This window comes from Rhyacophila brunnea, unplaced genomic scaffold, assembly GCF_057557595.1.
Source record: "Rhyacophila brunnea isolate RB1 unplaced genomic scaffold, BYU_Rbru_1.0 scaffold_6, whole genome shotgun sequence".
NCBI lineage: Eukaryota > Metazoa > Arthropoda > Insecta > Trichoptera > Rhyacophilidae > Rhyacophila > Rhyacophila brunnea.
The window spans coordinates 44,723,226-44,740,695 of NW_028233276.1; positions in this window are offsets into that span (position 1 = coordinate 44,723,226).

Genomic DNA, 17,470 nt, shown 5'->3' on the forward strand with positions numbered 1-17,470 from the left:
TGCCTCTGAAGTCTGAGGTACAGATTTTAGGTAGGTACCTACCTACCTAGACATAGATAATATTTAATAATTGATAAAGTAACCTAATTATTAAATAATATTATTTTTACTGTAAAGTATGCAAAAATGGAACACACATTGTTTTCCAATTAATATTGTTCTATTTTCAAACCGCCCCAATTAAAAATATAGAGTGTGTTGTTCGTCTGAATAATTTTGAGCTTTTCCATAAAATGAAGTTTTTTTATGCACCATATAAAAAAACAATATAATAATATTATTATGGCATTTTATAGGAATGAATAAAACGTGTCGAGCATACAATATCATCCTGCCGTTTATGTTATTTTACATAACAAAAGTTAAAAGGAATATAAATGAAACGGAGTACAAAAGGAAGGCATCAAAAACTTGATAGATTTATGACTCCACACGTACCAATAGATTACTGTTGAATTTATAAATAGAGGCTTTAATGTTTATACTGAATGTAAATACCAACAATTTAGCATGTACATAATATAATATAGGAATATGAGTATTAAATCTGTAACTCAAAGCCAGTGTGTCCCAAGTCTGAAAATGAGTTATTTACATTTTTTAACCTATCATATCTTTCAGGGTTAATTATTACCCCTTTGAGTCTATTCATAGCAGAAACTTGAAATTTAAAAAACCATAATGTACATTAACATTATGGACACCGAAAATCTTTAAATACGACTTTCCCAAGTGTTTTTTTTTTTGACTAACTGTCTGTCAGGTACTATAAACTATAATATATATATATATACATATTATTCATATATATATTAATTAACTGCGGCAATTTATTATAGGTACCGTGCTTACTATTATATTATTATGTATGTATGTAACAATGTACCGTATCCATATTGTGGTTTATAATTTAGAAATCCGAGTATTTTCTTGAGGTCATTAAGGGGGGACATGCTCGTCGAAGGTCAAAATTGAGTTTTTATTGTATTTTCAAACCATGATCCTGGACACTCCTTAAACGTTGTAGATAATCTATTTATATAATTTTGAAGCCTTCTTATCCTTTATAGTTATTTTAAACATTTGATGACTGCATGAAGTATTTTTGTTACATAAAATAGTATTCTTTTAAACCTCTCGCTCTAATGTTTTAGAATATGGTCATATTTCGGTACAGAACTGTGCAGTGGTGTTAAGATTTTTTACATTTATTAATTTTTAAACACATTTATAAAACCATTAGTATAATTTATTACGAGATAATTTTTGTAAAATATTCACGATAAAAAATTATTTTGATAATCTCTGTGATCCCAAATTTGACAAGAATTAGGCATTTTATTATTCAAAAAATCGGCAAGATTAACACATTTGAAGATAATTCTAAAGATACTTATTATAAGCTATGTCTTTGACCATTCAAGTGTGATAAAAATCTTATGAATAATGATTGCTTTATAATAATTATTGACCTAAGAATAAGGTAGTGTTTTTTTGAAATACGCCATTTCTTTTGTCATTCCCTAGTGGTTAAGCTACAACATACAGCCGTAGCCATAAAATGACAAACTATAATTAAAGTAGGGAGTAAAATTATGTTAACGCGCGTGTTTGAACATGTACCTAACCGATTTTTTAAAATTTTTTTTTTAAACGGTACATGTTCAAACACGCGCGTCAATATCATTTTACTTCCTACTTCAATTATAGTTTGTCAATTTATGGCTACGGCCGTATGTTGTAGCTTAACCACTGGGGAATGACAAAAGAAATGGCGTATTTCAAAAAAACACTACCTTATTCTTAGGTCAACAATTATTATAAAGCAATCCTTATTCATAAGATGTTTATCACACTTGAATGGTCAAAGACATAGCTTATAATAAATATCTTTAGAATCATCTTGAAATGTGTTAATCTTGCCGATTTTTTGAATAATAAAATGCCTAATTCTTGTCAAATTTGGGATCACAGAGATTATCAATATAATTTTTTATCGTGAATATTTTACAAAAATTATCTCGTAATAAATTATGCTAATGGTTTTATAAATGCGTTTAAAAATTAATAAATGTAAAAAATCTTAACACCACTGCACAGTTATGTACCGAAATATGACTATATTCTAAAACATTAGAGCGAGAGGTTTAAAAGAATACTATTTTATGTAACAAAAATACTTCATGCAGTCATCAAATGTTTAAAATAACTATAAAGGATAATAAGGCTTCAAAATTATATAAAGAGATTATCTACAACGTTTAAGGAGTGTCCAGGATCACGGTTTGAAAATACAATAAAAACTCAATTTTGACCTTCGACGAGCATGTCCCCCCTTAATATAATATTCATCTCTCATTTACATAATATTTAGACAATACTATTGGATAATTATTACTCACAATGTGGTCATCAATAAATACCCAATTGATTAGCTTATGAGATAAATAATTTGGAATTATTTATATTATTCACAAAGTTCTATGAAACTAACGGGAGACATTTTTTATGATTTTACTAGCATATTGTATCGACACCTTAGACTATAGATACATCTAGACGCCACCCGTTGCATTGCTAAATGAAGCCGCGTGCCTTGCGTTTGGTTTGTGAGCGAGCGAACGCATTCGACTACAAATGTTCGAGACCATAGACCATTTCGCTAGTGCTCGCCCAAAGTGCTCGCACTAGACGCTCAGAATTAAAATATAATTTTCTATTTTTTTACGTTATATAGTATTTTTAAGCGGTCAAAATGCAACCATTAGATAAAGATATCCATAATTTAAGTTATTTTAAAGAAACACTAGGTCACTGATATTGAAATATATAATAAAATACAAATAAATTATCACGAACATGTATCAACTTACTTATGAAACGTAATACCATCTTCTTGCTTATCAGTACGGCTACCACATTTTAAGACAACACACAGAACCATCTTTTCTACTCAATTAATCAAAAATATTTACCACTGACTTTATGTTTAACACAAAAAATATCAATTTTAGCAACACGAGCTCGCAAGTTATCGACGCTATGTGAAGCGTTTCGCCCCGATTTGATGGCGATACTTTTGGAAACTGGCTTGTAGCTAGTAGACCTTTTATCTTACTCTAGCTCGTGTCGCAGAGACTGTAAGGGTGCCGAATACTTTCTCACTCGCACTCATGCATCGTTTTTGTTCAGGCCTTGATCGACACCCTTTTCGGCGTAAACTGTGGCATTATGGACGAGAAACGCCGTTCAATGGTTCTAGAAATAATCTTATCAAGATCCTCGATGCAAGTGGTATGCGCTGGAGCAGTGCTTCCCAACCTTTCACGCATCACGACACAATAATCCAATTATAAATTTGAATTTAAATTTACAATTTAATGTTTTTAATTTAATTTTTAGAATTTAAAATATACAATATATCTAACACTTTTTTATAACTCAAATTAACACATTTTGCGTATTTCATATGAAAACAATAATCAAATTCAATTATTCGTAATAAGAGATTTTATTATGTACAAACAAATCAGAGCGTTGGAGCGGAGCTTGGACCAGGGGCACGGAGCACTGGAGCAATGGGATTTACCCGGAGCAGGAGCGGAGCCGGATCACCGAAAATTCGTAGTGCTCCACTACTGCGGTTGTTTTTTTTTTGTTATTAAATTTTCGTCCTAAAATCCAACGAAAATAGTATATTTTGACACTCTGGCAACACTGGAGTTATTTGAAATATGGCAACACTGCCGAGTGATAAATAACCTCACTTTTTTGACAGAAGAGGCAAATACTGAGAGACGATTTGCTGTCGGTTTTGTTTAATAGAATTAATAATGAAAATGACGATTATTTTAAAACTACATAGGTACTTATTTTTTAACATTTGTATACTTACATATAATACTTATTAAAACCTTTTGCCCGAAGCGGAGCCGGGGCAAGTATTAGGTCCTGGAGCGGAGCAACTCAAAAAACGGGCCGCTCCAACGCTCTGGTACAAATGTAATTAACTTCACAAACCCTGAAATTTTAACTGCATAGGTACTTTGTATATTTTGTAGGGTGGGTAAATAATACATAATCAATAAATTTAAAAAAAAAACGATTATGTAAGCATTTAGTAATTATTTTTAAAACATAACACTTAAAAATATAAGTGAATCAAGTTATTAATGTCTTTGTTAATTTTGGGTCCTTAAATTGCAAGTCTTCTTGATATCAGGGAGAATATTAGAAAGTTGAATTCCTATATTATATGGTGTGGCGTCGAGCTTCGAGCTCGAGCCGAAAGTTTTCCTGGACTTTGACTTCGTTGTAGCATAATAAGAAAATCCTGCTTCGCATGTCATGTCATGTTTTAGTAAGTAAACGAAAGAAAAACTATAATAGTTTGTTTTGACGCACTGGGGTACCTACTCTTGATAATTGTTCCGCGGAACAGAGTTTGGGAAAATCACTACACAATGAATTAAATATGATTACAACGCGACGTTAAAATATTATAGTTACAAAACTACGTTGACATAACCTAATAGAATATATTTTAACCGGCGTTGTTAGCTTCGTTAGATAATTGATGAAAGTTTTTACGCAAAAGACTTTTTTACAACGTTTTTCTTAGGTCGTATTCTTATTTGTCCAGTGGTTGTCTGTCCGGTACAAATCTTGCATTCGATTTTTAACTAACTTCCCGACTAGCTAAACATTTGAAACTTTTAGAATATATCAGAACACGATGCCAATGCATTTTTTAATACTTTTAGCCATTTTTAAGTAGAACTAAATTCATTTTCAGTTAATTCTGTTTTGTATGAAAAGTTATTTCGGAAGAAATCCGTAATCCAATCCACTATTATTGGTTGCTAGGGTCCTAATAACTAAATTATCAATATATACGTGCGTTACTATGGAAATCAATATGAGCATCAAAATGACATTCCAGTATTATTTCTATCAAATACAATTTTTTTTGATCGTGCTAGTCAAGTCAAGTTTATAAGATTCAACAGAAAATTAAGTTCTTTTTATCTTGTAATTATTTAGTCTGACTCTGTAGGTAGTCCAGTAGCGAAGGGTGAAGGTAGGCTGTTATGATCCGCCATAAATAATGTACATTAAACTTTGTTATTCATACGTATTTGTTTTCGTTGGATTAAGAACACATATTTCATATATTGTTGGCTTATTTTTTTAAATTCATTAAGCACTGCTTAAACCAAACCATAAAAAATATTTTTCTATTTATGAAATATCCAAAGTCATGTACAATTAATTGCATAATTATATAGATAGACGAGTATATTTTGACTATTATCTGTTATGGCTTGGTTTTCGCAAGGTTTAATTGAATTTAAAAAACTAACCAACACCACTGTAAAATGTAATATTATTTCAATGAAAACAAATACGTATGACTGACAAAGTTTAGTGTACAATATTTATGACGGATCATAACAGCCTACCTCCACCCTTCGCCACTAGACTAGGTACCTATCGACATTATACGAGGATCTTGATATAGTATATTTTATTTGTTACTTTTAGTACCTATACGAATATATTTTATGTGCAATTCCTAATGCGCTCATAAGTCGGTATGCAAAGTCCCGGGGAATAAAATCCGATCGGTAAGAGTCATAAAAAAGTTGGTTTTTCAAATTCCTCAGGTAAGTCTGAGCGAGCGAGACTTTTCATTGCCCTAAGCGCTTTGCTAAGTTGTAAAAGGAATCATGCAAATGACAGCTTTTTCGCTCTTCGCGACACTGACATAAAACTCGGGAAATACCCTTTAAGAATAAAGTACTAGAATGCTAAAAAATCTAATCGACTATAAAACTAAGAAGAAAGAGACGACGAATGATAAAATAATATATTTAATACTATTTTTAACGAAACGGTTATATATTTTGAACCCCGAAATATGACAGTAATTAACTGACAAGGATTGTTATTATGTATTTATTACTAACCATCTACAAACAATAGGTTCATTCTTTTGGCTTCATTAGATCACATTGCGTAAAGAAGAATAAATTGTCGTGGGTTGCATGGTAAAACATTTCACCGTAGCACAGTTCACCGTGAGCTTTCTATCGGAAAGAGATGACCGTATAATTAGTACTATACGGTCTCCAATTTTATTAGATTCAATATGAACATTCAATTTTGACAAAATTGATGAATTTAAGAATGAAAACCTAACCTAACCTAACAAATAATCCAGTATATCTTTAAATTTTGTTTGCCGCTGGCTTCCTATAAACCGACAAGAACCGTGTTTTATTTAGACATGAATTTTATCTTATTACTATACAACCCAAAGAGGTTGGACGGTCTTTAATATACGACCATATATTTCCGATACAACATTTCGCACGGTGAAGTGTGATCCGTTAAACTGCATACGTACAAATTTCCGGACATGGGCTTGCATATGTCTTATATTATAATCATATAATAAATAATAGTTAATGTATATTACATATAGGTACTTAATACAACTATTTTTTTTAAATTTCTTATCATTAAATTAAAAGAAAATATAGAAACAATACAAGTAGGATATTTGACCTTGATTTTGTGAAACTATTGCTTTAATATCTGGTTCGATAAAGATATTATTTTCTAAAGTGTATCGTTGTCGATTTTATGAGGTTAAATTACTAGCATATCAACTAACTAACTAGCTATTGGTATAATATATATATTTTTTTTTTTCGACCATGTCCGATCCTAATAGGATCATATGGGCCTCCACAGAGTAGAGGTTTGTATTAACAGATTTTATTTTTTACGAGAAATGGATGTCAGCCACGTGCTCAACCTATTAGGTCCATACCCTGACTCACACACAAATTGAAAAACAATATGTGTAGTTGCCAGACCCAGGATTCGAACCTGAGACCCATGGCGTGATAGTCCAACGCTTAAGCCGCGCGGCCACCGTGGGTGTTATATACTCATATATACCACTGCATTCGACTGCATTGCTATGTAGGAGTCAGGGAACTCAAAAATAATGGGAACTGAAATACCCAACGGGTAAGGCGATAGCAGGTAACCGTCTCGAATAAGGAAGAATCCGGGTTAAACTTATACACGTGTCAAGAATACGTTGTACGTCTAATACTGAAAACTGCTCTCGGTTTATGCATTTACGCTCATTTAATGTTGGTGTATTACACACACTATTGCACGTGCATAATGCGTGCATCATTTTCGTAGGACACTCACACATTCAAAAACCCTGCATCAACGTGCGGCATATTGAATATAGCCTATCGGTATTCTATTTATTATCTGTTCTGTGGTAGGAGTATATAAATACATGCCCATAGAACACGTCATCTATTCTGTGGATGTACCCGATATATTAATTGAACCGGCGTTTACGTGGTAGAACTCGGTCATAATAGTTTTGAAACAAAGTTTTTTTGTTAATTCTACGATAACAGTATTTGAGTTATTTTTTATTATCAGGTGTTTCGGGCTACAAACCCATCCTCCAAACGGTCAACGGTAACTTTGTAGTACGAAACAACTTTCAACATAAATAACTTAACTCTCGTAAAATTAACAAAAAAACGGTTCTTGTCGGTTTTTAAAGGGGAGCCAGCGGCAAACAAATTTTTAAAAAATAGCCGATATATTGGATTATTTCTTAGATTAGGTTAGGTTTTCATTCTTGAATTCATGAATTTTGCCAAAATCAGCTATGAAAATTAGCGCGTTCCCGTCTGGTTTCCCGTAAACCGACTTGTACCAAGAAAACTATGTTTCAAAACTATGAAAAGTTCCTAATCTATTGCAACCCTGTCAAAATATTTACACAAATCCCATGCATATTTCCCTATCGCAAAAATCTTGTCATTTTAATTTCATAAACACAGTGTGTACCTATAATAGTTTTCTGCGTTCTGCTTTTTGAGTCAATCGTTTCCCCAAAAAGAATTTAAAACTTTTCTATAAAAAGGATTTCGGGTCGAACAACTTACTTATAACCGAAGGAAGGGAATTTACCCCCGAGCTATATTTCTTTGCTATCTTTTCATAATGCTTATATGAAATAAAAATATAGACATATATTTTTATTTACTCAAATGTAAGTAAAAGTTGAAACAAAGGTTTTTTCTCGAGCCATTATTTATTTATCTTCAAAATTATTTATATAGTGCTTACGTCATTTTTTAATATTATCTGTAACAGCGACATAATTACGCCATTCTAGAAAATAGAAAATAGTAGAAAATGAGAAAATGTCACTTTAGAAGCAAAAAATATTTTTTAAAAAGTCGGTGTGTTTACTTACTTATGTACGCGCGTTAGAAGTTATACTTCTTTGGCGTAACAAAACAAAAAAAAACTTGTGATACACTAGATTCTTCGACTAGCTCTTAATTATCTTGTTAAATTACTCACTCAAGAAAAAGGACCGCTTATTGGAACGCCGTTGGTTTATTTCTATACACTTTAACTTATATTACTAAATTATATAATTATTTATCGTTGTTTTTATTTTTAAAGTAACAACTGCCACTATGACGTTTAATAGTTTGTTTACGTAAGGAATTGCAAATGGCAGATAATAATAAATTCGGTGCCTAGCAACGGAACAATTTTAAACTATATACTGTATAATCGTCACTATTACAGTATCATTCTGTGGGGTAATGGTTGTGCGTTCGGCTGATAACCGAACAATCGTTGGTTCGAAACCAATCGAGTGTGTTTTTTATGTGAAAAAGTAAATTATGTGTTACATGTCACACGCCAAAAATACATTCTGATCTGATTTTCCAAACGCGCCTAAAGAAGTATAACTTCCAATAAAATATTTAAAAAATATATTATCAACTGAGGTCACTTGATGGAATTTGAATTTAAATTCTAACTGATTTAAGTTTTGTAGTATTGTGTATTATATAAAGGTAAACAGCTCCTGTTTATCTAAGTTCTAAGTAGACTAATAAATTATTCACTTCAATGATGTTAATTGTCAACTCTTCGGGGAAAAGGAACTGTATTAATATTTGTATAAGTATTAAAATAAGAAGAAATCATAGATAAATTAAGAATAATCGAATATTGTAATTTGTAATTGATGGTTACGTGAATCTACTAGAAATAATGAATTTTATTGTAATATCAGTTGAGCAGGTACGTAATAAAGTACACACACATACCTAGTACCTGCTTAAGTGTTAATTAATAGAAATTATTGTAAAAACGAAACTATTATGAAAATGTAAATAGTAAGGCACTTTCGTTTTGTTAAATTGTAACTGAAAATAATGTTAGAAGTAATCAGATAATTTTACAGACCTTATCTTACTTGCGGGAAGGTGAGTAAAATAAGTGAATCTTGGAGCACATATTCCTACACGTGCCAAGTAATTATTCTTCAGATGTTGATTCTATCCTATACATTACCTTGCCCTTTAGGTATAATAACTTGAATTAGGTGCGCGCTTTTCCACTGAACGAAGAAAATTCGAGGGAAACTGTTCCATATAAAACATTGGTGGCCAACCTTTTCAGCAGCTGGGCCAGATTCTAAAAATGAGATTTCCTACCGGGCCGCACAACCGATTTTTTTATTATATATATTATATATATATATATATATAAATAAATAAAATGCAACAAAAATAAGAATAAAACATTTTTATTAGATTAGGCTTTTTTTAAATAATAAAAAATAAACAAAATAATATAAAAATAGTAAATTTTAGTGAGAAGTTTGATTTTGTGTGGCAGAACTAAGTGCACCAATTTCGATATCGAGTGAGGTTGTTTATACACGCAAACAGTTTTCCAAATGCACATCACTGATTCGTGTTCTCACTCGGGATTTTATATGCTTCATCCGACTAAAAAGCTGTTCACACGACGTGTAAGTGTCAATAAGACAAATAGCGAAGTCATCATTAGAGCATGTTTATAAAATGCAGGAAATTTCTCCTTATCCAAATATGTTTTGTAAAACTCTTCCAAACCAACCTGATGGAATTTCTCCTTTAACTGTTCATCGTAACATATTTCACAATGTTCCATTTGTAAATTTCCCGGTAATAAATTCACGTCTATGGAGAATGGCGTTGCTAATGCAGCAAATAGCACATGGTGCTTTTTAAAATCTTGAGCTAGTATCGAATCTCAATTTGCAAAATTAGCACATCTAGCGGCAGCATTTGATATTATTTTTATTTTCTCACTGCTCCACGGGCCACAAGTTAACACCCAGTGGGCCGCATGCGGCCCGCGGGCCGCGGTTTGGCCACCCATGATATAAAATGATCCGCGATTTCGATTTTCAAATCATTCCTGTACTTACCACAGGCGCGTGCGGTCGTGTGTAACATGACAGCCGTATACATATCGGTAATAATATTACCGATTTATGTATTATGTATCTTATGCGATTAATAGATATTTTCCCCTTTTATATTATTATAACGTTGATATCTCATTCTGAAAATACTTACCTAAACACCCTGAAAACACGTAGTACCGCTTTCCCAATCATATTAAAAGTCGTATCTGTATATAGGTACTTGAGGAGCGGTCATTTTCAATCTAACTAGAGATCCTTGTATAATTTTCCGGAAAATTAGTAAAACGATCCGCTTTCCCTTGATTGGTCCGAAGGTTTTGCCTTATACCTGGTGGAAGGGGATAGGAATGATTCCATTGGTCCGCCGCTTAGGCGCGGAAAAGTCATGTGCACATATTTTCCACATTTTCTTAGACTTTAGAATCTTGTAATATATTCCATACGAAGGGTGACCATAGCCACTACACCTGCCTTTAGTATCTTTCTATCAAATCTCGTAAAGTTTAATGAGATATTCATCAAAACCTCCAAAGACATAGGCGGGGCAATCGGGTTTCCGTGGGTAGTACATGTACCTAAGCACATCCGTCGTGTAAGTGAGTCACAGTGAGTGACGTTATTACTCTTCTGCAACACCTTCTTGGCTACGCTTCTAGGCGCTGTTGTCGACTAAATGGGAGGAGCTTGTTAGTTTATAATGGAAAAATGGGAGGAGCATGTTAGTTCACAGTTTTAACACGTAGCCAAGATGTTGCTGATGAGTAGTATGACGCATCAAGTAAATGAGTCACCGATAATAAGTATATAGTTTCGAGGTACTATAAGGTAGAGTGCAGTTAGAAAAGTCAGTGGTTTCTAACCTTTCGGAAGTGCTACTCAAGTGCCAGATTCACGTAGCTTGATAAAATAAATATAAGTGTATAAAATAAGTTTTATATACTTAAATAAATATTTTCGAATTTAATTATAAATATTCGTGAAGATAGATATTAAAGAAAAATTATATGAATAAACTTCTCTAAATAAAAATCAATTATAGAAATTACTATAATTATAAAGTTTAAATAAATAAATAAATTATAAATTAATGTGGACCTTTAATTTAATATAGTATCATAAATCCCAATTAATTAGTGCCGCAATATAATTCGCACGTACTTGGACTCATATAGCAAAAGATTTTCCCCGTGACCTTGAATCGGGAAAATTTATTAGTGAACTTGAACCTGAATTTTTTCATGTCCTTGAGTAACGGACAGCTGATTCTGACATTTACACGGTGACCGTGAAAATTAAAGCGATAGTACCTACCATAACTGGTATTGTCCTAATACTAGGTGGCTTTTATCAACTAGTATAGTGGAGTGCTACCATTGAGTGCTACTATTAATCAATCAGAACTCTTATTTGACCTCCCCCATCCACCCCCTGTCTGAGCTAGCCGAGAGCAGGGGTTCTCAACCTGGTTTGGGACAGGACCGGTTCGGAATTATAGCGCCCCTGCGCCCCACCAGGACCGGGGTATCGTCAGTATGATAGGGAGCGAAGAATATGGCGTATTTAAAGAAATACTGCTTACCTCATTCTAAGGTGCAGTGCGTAAGGCGCTGGCCTTCCATACTAGACTTCTGGGTTCGATTCCCGGTGAGGTGAAAATATATTTACATAATCTAATATGTAAATTCCACAAGCCTGAGAGTTTTACCTCTATTATTGGGCTTCACGACCTGTTGTGGACGTTGTGGTGTTTAATAAAGAAATAAACAAAAAAAAATAGTAAGATATTTTGTGAAGCTTGAATGGTAAAGGACGGGGGTGGGTCTAACGGGGTAGTGCATGCGTACCGCACGACACTGTATTCTGATAGTGTCGCATAGCCTCTCCTACTCAATTCCTAACTCTACCTCCACGTGGTGAACCTTGGAAACCTGAGCAACTACACCTAAGATCAGGTAGTCAACCCTGGTGGAAGGTGTGGTCAGGGCTAACGGAGAAGGAAGAAATGGCCCTCCTAAAAGGGGGTTGGGCGTGGGGCTAACAACCTCATCCCGTAAAAAAACACATTGTTACGAAACCGCAACAACAGCCTCAGAAACCGGACACTAAACTCAGACAACCTGGCAAACGCTTTAAGGAAATACGATTTGGAACATGGGATACATTATCACTCTATCGACCATGAGCAAACTCCTTACAAAACAACTTATAAAATACCAATGCGATATTACGGCCCTACAGGAGATGCGATGGATAAGGTCAAGGAGTGATGGAGACGCGAGACTGCACTATACTCTATAGCTGCCATGATAGTGAACATCAGTTTGGGACTGGGTTTGGGATTCATCGTAAGCAAACGAGTCAAACATTTAATAATTGGGTTCGAACCAGTCAACCCAAGGATCATGCGACTACGAATTAAAAGAAGTTTCTTCAATCACTCATTCATAAGCGTACATGCCCCTACAGAGGATAAGTCGGATGAGGAAAAAGAGGACTTCTTAAAGCACGTACAACAGTTGCCCAAATCACGATGTGAAAATAATATCTACTCGGTGATCTAAATGCCAAAATAGGACGGGAAGACATCTACACTACCATTGTCGGAAAACATAGTCTTCACAAGGAAAGTAATGATAATGGTACCCGACTAATTAACTGTGCAGCATCACTAAATATGGTTATTGGTAGCACAATGTTTCCCCGTAAGGATATATATAAGGGAACTTGGAAATCCCCGGATGGGTGCACAATAAACCAACTAGACCATATTTTGATAGACAACAGGCACAGATCGGATCTAATGAACGTAGAGAGGGGCTAATGTAGACTCAGATCATTTCCTAGTGTGTGGAAAAGCTAGAGCAAAGATCTCAAACACCAAAAAGGAAATGGGAGCAAGAGCAAAACACTTTGACACAGAGAAACTGAAGATTCCGCAGGAACTGGCTCAGTACCAGGAGAGCTTGAACACTCACCTGAGCGACAATGTCCGAGGACCATGAAAAAGTGAATCAACACTGGGAAGAGTGCAAGACTGCCATAGTATCCTCAGCTAATGACACCTTAGGACGCCGAAAAACAGGTGAACGATCAGAATGGTTTGGCGAAGATTGCCGCGAAGTCACTACGAGAAAGAATGAGGCTTACTTAATGATGCTACAGAAGAAAACACGGACATGAGACGATGAGTATAAAAAGCGCCGGCGTGACGAAAAGAAACTACACAAGAAAAAGAAACGTGATTATTTAAAAAAGGAAATGAAAAAAAACACTATAAAGCCCAAGAAAGCCGGCTGTTCTATAGAAAGATAAATAATGTGAGGAAGGGTTTCAAGCCACGTATCACAATGTGCAAGGATGACGATGGTATGATACTCAAAGAAAAGCACCGTATTCTTGCCCGGTGGGTGGATTTCTTTGATCAACATTTAAATACCCCCCATAATGATGCCGGCAACACTAACATTAATACTCATGACCAGGAATCAGTACAAAGTAGCATTGATGACAACAACCACCGACATTAAATGAGGTAAAAGGTGTCATGTCAAGGTTAAAAACAAACAAATCGCCTGGAATAGATAACCTACAGAGTGAATTAATAAAATGTGGGGGGAAAGCCTGCTCAAACATTTGCACAGCCTAATCCACCAAGTATGGACTTCAGAAAAGATGCCAGAGGAGTGGAAGGATGGGCTGATTTTCCCCCTGCACAAGAAAGGAGACCAACTACAATGTAGTAACTACATAGGGGTGACACTCTGCATATAAACCGTTGTCGATTCTGATATTCCAGCGGCTGGAACCCATTGTAGAAGGAATACTTGGGCACTACCAAGGAGGCTTTAGACGAGGGAGATCATGTGTTACTCAAACATTCACTCTAAGGCAGATTCTAGAAAAGACCACTGAATTCAATATTAACACGTATCACCTGTTCATCGATTTTAAGGCAGCTTATGATAGCATTAATCGAAACCGGTTATACGAAGCAATGCGAGAATTTGAAATTCCGACAAAAATAATTAAACTTGTAGAGATGACAATGACACCAGTACAATGTCAGGTGAAGCTTCAACCGGAAATATCCGAGCCATTTATATCACTGAATGGCCTCAGCCAAGGTGACGCTCTGGCATGCCTTCTTTTCAATATTGCGCTAGAAAAGGCGATATGGAATGCAAAGATTGATCTCCTTGGCAGCGGCATGATATTTACTAAGCCTGTGCAGCTGTTGGCGTATGCCGATGATATCGACATCATTGCCATATCAGAATTGGCGCTGAAAAAGGCATTCACAGCACTAGAAGCCTCTGCCAAAAGAATGGGATTACAAATAAACAAGGCAAAAACTACATACATGCCTGTCTATGTCACACCACGAGAAGGCACACCAAAGTTAGATATTGGTGCATACAAGTTTGATACGGTCGACAGTTTCATATACCTTGGTTCTCTTGTAACTCGACATAATGATATTACAGAAGAAATCAACAAGAGAATCATGTCTGCGAATAAATGCTACTTTTGCCTGTTAAGACATTTTAAGTCCCGCATACTATCTCGCCGAACTAAAAGCACTCTTTACAAGACAGTCTTGTAAAGCCCGTGCTCACCTACGCATCGGAAACCTGGACATTAACTCTGCGAAATTAACGAGCCCTCAACATTTTTGAAAGAAAAATTCTCCGCCGTATATATGGACCGATCAGGGACGGCACCAATTGGAGAAGATATAATGCTGAGCTCTACGGGCTGTACGAAGATTGCAGCGCAGTTCAATCAACTAAGATTGGGAGACTGCGATGGCTAGTCATGTGCACCGTATGAATGACAATGAACCGCCAAAGTGATGTCCATTAATCCAATAAGGCGTAGAAGAGGCAGGCCAAAGATTCGCTGGTTGGATGGAGCTGCCAGTGACTGCCGTATTCTGGGAGTACCGAATTTGAAAGCGGCCACACTGGATAGGGACAGGTGGAGGAGGCAAAGACCTACACCGGGTTGTCGTGCCCCTGATGATGATGAATGGTAAAGGACACCATAGCTTGTAATTAGAATTATCTTAAAATGTGTTAAGCGTGCCCATTTTCTGAATAACAAAATGCCTAATTCTTGTCAGATCAAAGTGAAAAAACCATGGCACATGGATGTACTGAAATATGACTATATTCTAAGTCATTAGATCGAGAGGTTTAAAAGAATACTATTTTATGTAATAAAAATACTTTAAGCAGTCATCAAATTTAATGTTTAACATGAATACAAAGAATTAATAGTAATGCTTCAAAATTATATAAATATTTTTTTTACAATGTTTAAGGAATGTCCAGGCTTATACTTTAAAAATACCATAAAATCACTATTTTACCCTCTCACATGGGTCCTTAACAATTTTTGTATAAAACAAACATTAAAGTCCAATTATCTCGAAACTAGTAATTATTACGTTTTTTTTAGCTTGTATTCTTATTTGTCCGGTGTTTGTTTATCCGGTACAAATCTTGCAATCGATTTTTAACATACTTCCCGACTAGCTAGACATTTGAAACTTTTAGAATATATCGGAACGCGATGCCAATGCATTCTTTTAATACTTTTAGCCATCTTTAAGTAGAACTGAATTCATTTTCAGTTAATTCTGATTTGTATGAAAAGTTATTTCGGAAGAAATCCGTAATCCAATCCACTATTATTGGTTGCTAAGTGGGTGGTCCTAGCAACTAAATTATTAATATATACGTGCATGCATGGAAATCAAAATGACATTTCAGTATTCTATATTTGTTTGTTTTTTATTTACTTCATATCAAGTACAAGATTGAGCATATTGAGCATAATAATTCAACAGAAAATTTAAAAACGTATATAAAAAGTTCTTTTTATCATGTAATTATTTTTACTTAACACACAGTTGCTTTCAGGTGTATGTAAGCCTAACATTCGTAATTAAAACGAAACATATATTTTTAAAATGGTTTTTATTAAAATATTTTTCATATTACATAATATTTAAATTGTTATAAAATACATAGAGTAATGAGCTTCACAGTTGAAAAGAAAATATATTTGATCCCAAAGTAAAAAACAATAACACCAACTCCAAATTTTTAGTTTAGGAACTGGTTTGCATTAGAAGTAACATGTAGTACGTACGTAGCAGATCAGAGTATGCAGACAGAATGCGTACAAATTATCAACAGTATAATATAGTTAGTATATTTGGTAAATAAGAGTATTTGTCTTATAACCATTGGTGTAGTATTTAGACAGTGCTGCAATACTGAAAAAAAAAACCCAAAACCAGACTAGAAAACAATATAATATGTAATGTGAATTCTCAAGAAATATAATAAGAATTATTATGACAATGTAACTATTACCAATCATCAAACGCAAGGCTAGCATAAAGCTGTAGAAATTAATACACTAAGCTGACATCAATATATTATTTACTATTGGCAAAATTGATTTAGGTTTCTATGAATATTATTAATGTTATTTCTTGGGACTAAAGTGTATTAAAACATTCTAACTAACTTGGATGGCCTCAACGTCTGTTTATAAAATATTACTTCCTAAATTTAGGAATTACATATTATTATTTTATATCGTTCTGCCATATAACTGTCTCATAATCTTACCACAAACTTTTCAGTAATATTCTATGACCGTATTGAATTACAGATATGCATGTGATCAAGGTGTTGCGAGATCTTTAGGCGATTATAATGGTTTGTCACAACCATATTGACAATAATATTTTAATTTTTTTTTTTTTTTCATAAATATGTTTGATTTAATTTAATATATACTAAGAGTGGTTTGTTAAAATTAAAATGATGCAATGTTAAAAAAAATTTAAAAATGAGATAACGGTGAATATATTATAAAATAAGAGTTCAGTGGACAGAATGTAATAAAATGATACACAGAACATGAGATAACAGCAAATTAATATACAAAATAAGGTTCATTGGTTAAATAGCCTAGAAAAATGCTTTTGTGGAAACGTGTATTTCTTCAGTTAACAGCAATATAGTTGGACGTTTATGCATAAATAGATCACTGACATTTTCGTGAAACTGGAGCGATTGGCATTAAACCACATTTTTCCTTAATCATTTAACTGCCATA